The following is an 8,132-nucleotide window of genomic DNA, read 5'->3' as shown; positions in this document are numbered from 1 at the left end:
GAGACAAATTAATATGTTTTTTAATACTAGCACAATGTGGTTTTGATTACATGTTGAAGGCATAGAAACATGTCTTCTTAACCACTTAATGTCACTATTCGAGGCATTCATACTGTACATGTTTTTTAAACCTATTCTGGATGTAAAGACAACATTTACAACTCTGTTTGGAGCATATCATATAAACTTAAAATGCATTTCTATCTGTACAATTTTTTCAGCTAAAAAGATCAGATGTGTAGAGAATTTCCCTATGCTGATAATCTACTATATATTTCTGAAATGTCTGTATGTTTGTCTGCATGCCCTGTGTCCCTAGGGCCAATCGCATTGCACCTTTGGCCTGTCACTCCACCTCAACACTGTCCCACCCCTCACCACACTGTCCCACCCCTCACTGACTCTCATTGGCCTTCGGCCAACACAACTGCCACACTGTCCCACCCCTCACCCCACTGTCCCACCCCTCAGTGACCTTTGGGAACGCTTCTAAGCACCTAACACTCACTGCTCACACTGCCTCTTACAAACAACCCCCTCCACCACCACCCCCCCCAACCTCATGCACCCCCCACCACCACCCCCCCCAACCTCATGCACCCCCCTCCACCACCACCCCCCTCAACCTCATGCACCCCCCTCCACCACCACCCCCCCCAACCTCATGCACCCCCCTCCACCACCACCCCCCTCAACCTCATGCACCCCCCTCCACCACCACCCCCCCAACCTCATGCACCCCCCTCCACCACCACCCCCCTCAACCTCATGCACCCCCCTCCACCACCACCCCCCCCCCAACCTCATGCACCCCCTCCACCACCACCCCCTTCAACCTCATGCACCCCCCTCCACCACCATAATTTGCTGGTGAATTTGAAAAAGACAAAATTGGCCATTTCATGGCCAGCGACAAATTCTCATTGAACTTCATTGTCATAAAGTTGCATACTGTACTTTCAAATATCATTAACCAGTGTAATGTTTAGAATTTCACAAATCCTACCCATCACAAAAGCAATGTGAATTTGAAATGTTTGCAAAACAATCACAGGCTCAATCACAAAGTGGAACAGGAAAGAACTACACATTGCACATCACTGTCAAGCAGTACCTGATATTTGCCGCACTGAATTTGTTTTGGGAGTAATTAAGATGGTTATTAACAAATTTGCATTATTTCATGGATTTACTGTCTACTGATGTAGTTTCCCTTGAAACTTCAATTTGGATTCTCCAATACTCCTCAAGAACCTAAAAAGTACACCATACCAGAGCTACTGTTCATTTATAGTGTCCCAGAACAAAAGAGTCCAGAGTCAGTGCTCAAATAAATTATCACAAACTGTGGGTCCACAATTATATTGTATAATGTACCCATGCAGATATTACTGCATCAAGAGTCAATGTCAATAGTACCAGAGGCTTATGGTTTTATCATGATATGCATTGATTGTAACTCCTATTGTGAGTAGCACGCAAGCCACACAGCATAGTCCTGTGGATCTGCCTGTTGAATCACAGCCGTGAGACAAGGACAGACCACCACTGGAATTAAAGGCCTGTGTACAAAGCAGTCAAAAATGTATAAACTTAGAGATTTGATCAAGTTCTCACGACCTCCATATTTCTCCACGATGCATCTCTGGAAGGTGTGCACACGGCTGAGGCGAACGAATAACCGGATGTATTCGCGAAAAAAGGTAATTTATTCCATTATGGTGACACAATAAAAATTTGAGAACGGTAGAAAAACGAAAGCGTTTCACGCAGTCAAGCGCTTTATCAAAGAGCTCTTTGATAAAGCGCCTTACAGCGCGAAACACGTTAGTTTTTCTACCATTCCCCAATTTTTTTTGTGTCGCCATGATGGATAAATGACCTTTTTTCGCGATCCAACCTCCATCTTCTTTAGCAGTGCACCACCTTGCTCTTCCCCCGTGGGAATACATCCGACTACTGTTAATTTAGCTTATGTTGGTTTATACAACCAGGTACTGTAGATCAAAAATAAAACCTTGTTCCAATCTTAATGGAGAAGGAACATTTTAGCATGTGCCCACATGTCCCCTCCTCCTTTTCATACAAACAGCAGGCAACTTTTAGAATAAATTAAAATATATATTGAATAAAATCAGACTGGTATGATGTAGCGGTTAATGGGGAGTGGGGGGCGATTCTACAACAGGAAGGTTTTTTTGGGAGCAAAGACTTATTGAGCAGGGAGGGAACAATGTTAAGCAGGGTCTACTGCCAGCACTGCAACTGCAGCATTCTACTGCCAGGTGCATCCCAGGATATTCTGATGCGGTTGTCCTCTCCTGTCGTCAGTCTGTTTGTAGTACTAGAAAGAGTAGGATTTTCAGCGCTCGTGCTGTATGGAAATGTAGATAGTCCCTTTGCAGTATGCACATGGAGCGTCTCCCCAGAAGCTCTCAACTCAAGGTGAACCCCCCTAAAAAGGGGGGAAGACACCCTGAAAAACAAGGTATAAAAATGCACAAATGCGCACCAGGGATTAGTGAAAGGTAATTTATTAAAAATGTACACAATAACTGAGGGATCCAACCCCACCTCAGAACAGCTGTGCAGTAGTAACGGCTAAGTACCACCAGGAAGGACTAATAGTGACTAAACCCTAAACTGCACAGTATACAAATAACAGTAAAATTCATTTAAAATAAACCATGAAAGAAAAAACAACATGAAACAACCTATCTAGCGATTGGTGTAGAAACCGCCATAGGGTAAAATACTGGCAAGGGGAGACGGCCACTCACACTGAGACAGACAGCAGACTCGCGGTGTCTGCAGAGGATCCGGATCTCGGCACCGCGGAGATGGAATGAACCGCTGCTGTCTCCTGCAGGCTCCGTCACAGCTTGCCAATAAACACGCGCAGGATGACCTGTCGTGACCTCTACGCGTTTCGCACCACGTGCTTCGTCAGGAGGTGACGCTAGATAGGTTGTTTCATGTTGTTTTTTCTTTCATGGTTTATTTTATATGAATTTTACTGTTATTTGTATACTGTGCAGTTTAGGGTTTAGTCACTATTAGTCCTTCCTGGTGGTACTTAGCCGTTACTACTGCACAGCTGTTCTGAGGTGGGGTTGGATCCCCTCAGTTATTGTGTACATTTTTAATAAATTACCTTTCACTAATCCCTGGTGCGCATTTGTGCATTTTTATACCCTGTTTGTAGTACTGTAGGTTTAACATAGGAACATAGGGTCAGGAAAAAGGCTGGAGATTGGGTAAGACGTAACGTCTTTGCTACCACAGAGGCATGCAATATTTTGCTGTGCTATGGGTTGCTTTCCTCTCTTGCAGTGATGCAGTTACATGAAGATGGAGGGAAAAATTGTTTCTGTAAGACAACTGGTGCAGGGACAACGCAGCGACATATGGGTTATCTGAATAGGCTTGTTTATTCAGCCACAAAAACATAGAACACAAAAAGAGCTTCATTCCATCTGTTTAGAGGGGCCTGTCAGTGTTTACTGTAGATGACAATGTCGTCTAGGTAGGCTGCGACATAAGCCCTTCGAGGTCTCAGCACCTTATTCATGACTCTGGAACACGGTTGGGGCTCCATGCAGACCAAATGGCATCGTCACAAATTGTTATAAACCCAACAGAGTGGGGAAGGTGGTTTTGCACTTGGACTCTTCCTCTACAGGTATTTGCCAGTATCCTTTTGTGAGGTCAATATGGATATATACTCTTCCGTACCAAGGGCGTCAATCAATTCGTCCACCTTTGTCAATGGGTATGCATCAAACCTGGACACCGCATTTACCTTACGGAGGTCAACACAAAATGTTACCTTCCCACCTGGTTTAGGGACCATGACTATTAAACTACACCATTCACAGCATGATTCCTTGATCACATCTAAATTTAGCATTTCTTGTACGTCCTTCTCTATCAGAGCCTTATGGCTTTCAGGCAACCTGTAAGGATGAGTGCGTTCTTTTACACCAGGTTCTGTCTCTATCGCATGCGAAACGACATTTGTCAGCCTTGGGAAGTCAGAAAAAAACCTTCCTGAATTGTTTAAATACCTCTAACAAGTCCCCTTTCTGTTCAGAGGTTAACTCCACAAGGGCTTGGACGGAATTACCTCCAAATCAGGACTGGAAGTAACAAGGGCTTACAGCTTTCTCTGGGGAAGGCCGAGGCGACAGTCCTGCTGAAGTAACAATCTATCTATGGGCACTCCAGGAGCGTGCAGGAGGGGTTATCACCTGTAGGAATTGCTCTAAAATGACTTGTTCGAGAATCGTCTCCATAGTGCGGTGCTCAGGCTGCATCCAACACATACACAAGTCCAGTAAGTACTGAGCTAAGACCTCCTTAGAGGTGTATTTAAAGTTCCAGAACTGCTGCCAGTAGGCTTTTGGGGTCAGGCCTAAGCAATCCAGGATGGCAGATGTTACCTGCTTATAGTCCATAGCCTGATCTGCAGGTAGGCCCAGGTATGCGGCCTGGGCTTCTCCTACGAAGAACAGTGCCCACGCGGTTGCCCCGCGATCTATGGACCAGCCCTGGGTGTCGGCAACCCTTTCAAAGGTTAACAGGAAAGTCCCTGGGTCCTCAGCCATACTCATTTTTCTCAGGAGAACCAGGGGGTTGTTTGGAAGTTCTGGTCTAGCAGACAAAGCGGACAGAACCAGTAGTTTGGCCAGCCTTCCATCATGTGCTGTCTGCTTCTGTGTTAAGAGCTGGGCTTGCTGCTGCAGTAGTAATTAACTTTGCCTGACCTGCTCACATAGAAACTCTTTTAAAAAATGTTCCATTTTTTTTTGGTGTGGCTCTTCAGATGCAGGGGACACTCAGAATCCCACTTCAAACACCATATGTTGCAGGGACATTGCAACGACACGTGAGTTATCTGAATAGGCTTGTTTATTCAGCCACAAAAACATGGAACACAAAAAGAGCTTAATTCAACGTGTAAAGTAAAAAAAAAAAAAACATCTTAGAACAGGTCAGTTCAATAGTCCATAACAGGGATTTACCCTTTTCCAAAAAAGGGTGGTTCAAGTCCAAGAGAAACACAAAGAACAACGTTGTGTCCCACTGTAACACACCTTGCTGCAGGCTTATCTCCCTCCAGCGTTTCAGAATGTGCTGCTCTGATTCTGACCGGAACCATGAACAAGTGGTAGCTCTAGATTCTTGAAGCCCCTTAACGAGACAGCTGGGACCTGATTAATTAAGGAACAGAGGAACATCAAGGCACACAGACCTAGCAAAAGAAGCAATTTAATTCAGTCATAGAAACCACGTTTCGACTGCCACGCAGTCTTTATCAAGGTGAGGTATGAGCCCTCACCTTGATAAAGACTGAGTGGCAGTCAAATCATTGGTTTCTTTGGCTGAATTAAATTGCTTCTTTTGCTAAATCCGTGTGTCTTGATGTTCCTCTGTTCCTTAATTAATCAGGTCCCAGCTGTCTCGTTAAGGGGCTTCAAGAATCTAGATCTACCACTTGTTCATGGTTCTGGTCGGAATCAGAGCAGCACATTCTGAAACGCTGGAGGGAGATAAGCCTGCAGCAAGGTGTGTTACAGTGATGATTTTGCTAAATCCATGTGTTTAGATCGCAGCGACGCACGGCTGTGACGACGGTCTGATTGTGTTGTTGCCAGAGCCTAGCTATACCACGAGGAGTACACAGGAGAGTTAGAGTGCCTAAGGTCTGTGTTTTTTCCAACTGTTACAACTTGGACATTTGTGATTTTGGGTGTTTACACCCCTTTACTCCATGTTGCTTGGGCTCTATATGTATTATTTATTAGTGTCATTTTAGACAGTTATTTTAGACAGTTTTGATGTATATGTTTCTGTATATTGTATTGTATTGTATGTCTTTATTTATATAGCGCCATTAATGTACATAGCGCTTCACAGTAGTAATACATGTTGTAATCATATAAATAACAAATAATATAAATAACAGGTCATGGGAATAAGTGCTTCAGACATACTGTAAAAGTAACATTAAGGAAGGAGTACCTGCTCCGAGGAGTTTACAATCTAATTGGTAGGTAGGGAGAACGTACAGAGACAGTAGGAGGGAATACTAGTAAGTGCGTCTGCAGGGGGCCAAGCTTTATGTGTCATGTGTCCATGATTATCCAGTGCTACTCAAATGCTTCTTTAAGCAGATGTGTCTTAAGGTGGGTCTTAAAGTTGGATAGCGAGGGGGCTAGTCGGGTATTGAGGGGAAGGGCATTCCAGAGGTGTGGGGCAGAAAGTGAGAAAGGTTTAAGGCGGGAGAGGGCTTTAGATACAAAGGGGGTAGAAAGAAGACATCCTTGAGAAGAACGCAAGAGTCGGGATGGTGCATAGCGAGAAATTAGGGCTGAGATGTATGGAGCGGCAGAAGAATGTAAAGCTTTAAAAGTGAGCAGGAGAATTGAGTGTGAGATACGTGATTTAATCGGAAGCCAGGAGAGGGATTTCAGGAGGGGAGATGCGGAGACAGATTTAGGAAAGAGTAGAGTGTATATGTGTGTTTATATGAAGAATTTTCTTTTTATGATATAAAGCAGGCCTGCACAACATGCGGCCCGCCTGGCCTCTCTGTGCGGCCCGCGATGACTCCAGCCGGGCGCAAGTTAATTAAATAAATAATAATTTAAAAAAAAGTTTTAAAAAAAAGTTTAAAAAAATGGCGGCGATTCATCTCTCCCTCCCTCCACGCCCCCGGGTTTTGCGGTGCGCGGGGGCAGCAGCATGAGGAGGATGCGGCAGCCGTGAGTATTTTTTTTTTTCAATAGCAGGATGCCGGGGAGGTCAGAGCATGCCGGGGGCGGGGCTTAGTACAGGGGAGGATGTGCTGAGCTAAGAGGTGTGTGTGTGTGTGTGTGTGTGTGTGTGTGTGTGTGTGTGTGTGTGTGTGTGTGTGTGTGTGTGTGTGTGTGTGTGTGTGTGTGTGTGTGTGAAACGGGCTGGTGGGGGGGGTGGGTGTGAAAAATGGGCTAGTGGGTGGGGGGCTGCTGACGTGAGGGGAGGGTGGGCTGCTGACATGTGAGGGGAGGGTGGGCTGCAGACATGTGAGGGGAGGGTGGGCTGCTGACATGTGAGGGGAGGGTGGGCTGCTGACATGTGAGGGGAGGGTGGGCTGCTGACATGTGAGGGGAGGGTGGGCTGCTGACATGTGAGGAGGGGTGGGCTGCTGACGTGAGGAGGGGTGGGCTGCTGACATGTGAGGGTGGGGTGGGCTGCTGACATGTGAGGGGGGGGTGGACTGCCGACATGTGAGGGGGGGGTGGGCTGCCGACATGTGAGGGGGGGTTGGCTGCTGACATGTGAGGGGGGGGTGGGCTGCTGACATGTGAGGGGGGTGGGCTGCTGACATGTGAGGGGGGGCTGCTGACATGTGAGGTGCAGGGGGGGGAGAGAGTGATTTGAGTTGCAGGGGGAGAGTGATGTGAGTTGCAGGGGGAGGGTGTGATGTGAGTTGCAGGGGGGGAGAGAGTGTCATATTGAGGGGAGGGGGAGAGTGTCATATTGAGGGGAGGGGGAGAGAGTGTCATATTGAGGGGAGGGGGAGAGAGTATCATATTGAGGGGAGGGGGGGAGAGTCATATTGAGGGGGGGGGAGAGAGTGTCATATTGAGGGGAGGGGGAGAGAGTGTCATATTGAGGGGAGGGGGAAAGAGTGTCATATTGAGAGGAGGGGGAGAGAGTGTCATATTGAGGGGAGGGGGAGAGTGTCATATTGAGGAGAGGGAGAGAGAGATTGTCATTGAGGGGAGGGAGAGAGAGTCATATTGAGGGGAGGGAGAGAGTCATATTGAGGGGAGGGGGAGAGTGTGTCATATTGAGAGGAGGGGGAGAGAGTCATTTAGGGGAGGGGGAGAGACTTGGGGGGGGCTGCTGACATGGAATGGGCTGGGGGGATGTTGAGGGGGTATTGTGTGTTTGATGTGGAAGGGGGTATTGTGTGTTTGATGTGGAAGGGGGTATTGTGTGTTTGATGTGGAGGGGGGTATTGCGTGGGTGAGGGGGAGAGATGGGGGTATGAGAGATAGATGGGGAGTATCATAAAGGTTGATAGTGACGGGTTCTGGGGGAGATATGATGATGAGAGGTGCTGGAGGAGAGATGATGATGAT

This window comes from Ascaphus truei, chromosome 2, assembly GCF_040206685.1.
Source record: "Ascaphus truei isolate aAscTru1 chromosome 2, aAscTru1.hap1, whole genome shotgun sequence".
In the NCBI taxonomy this organism is placed as follows: Eukaryota; Metazoa; Chordata; class Amphibia; order Anura; family Ascaphidae; genus Ascaphus; species Ascaphus truei.
The sequence above is the reverse complement of the archived record's forward strand: the minus strand, read 5'-3'. Positions refer to the sequence as shown.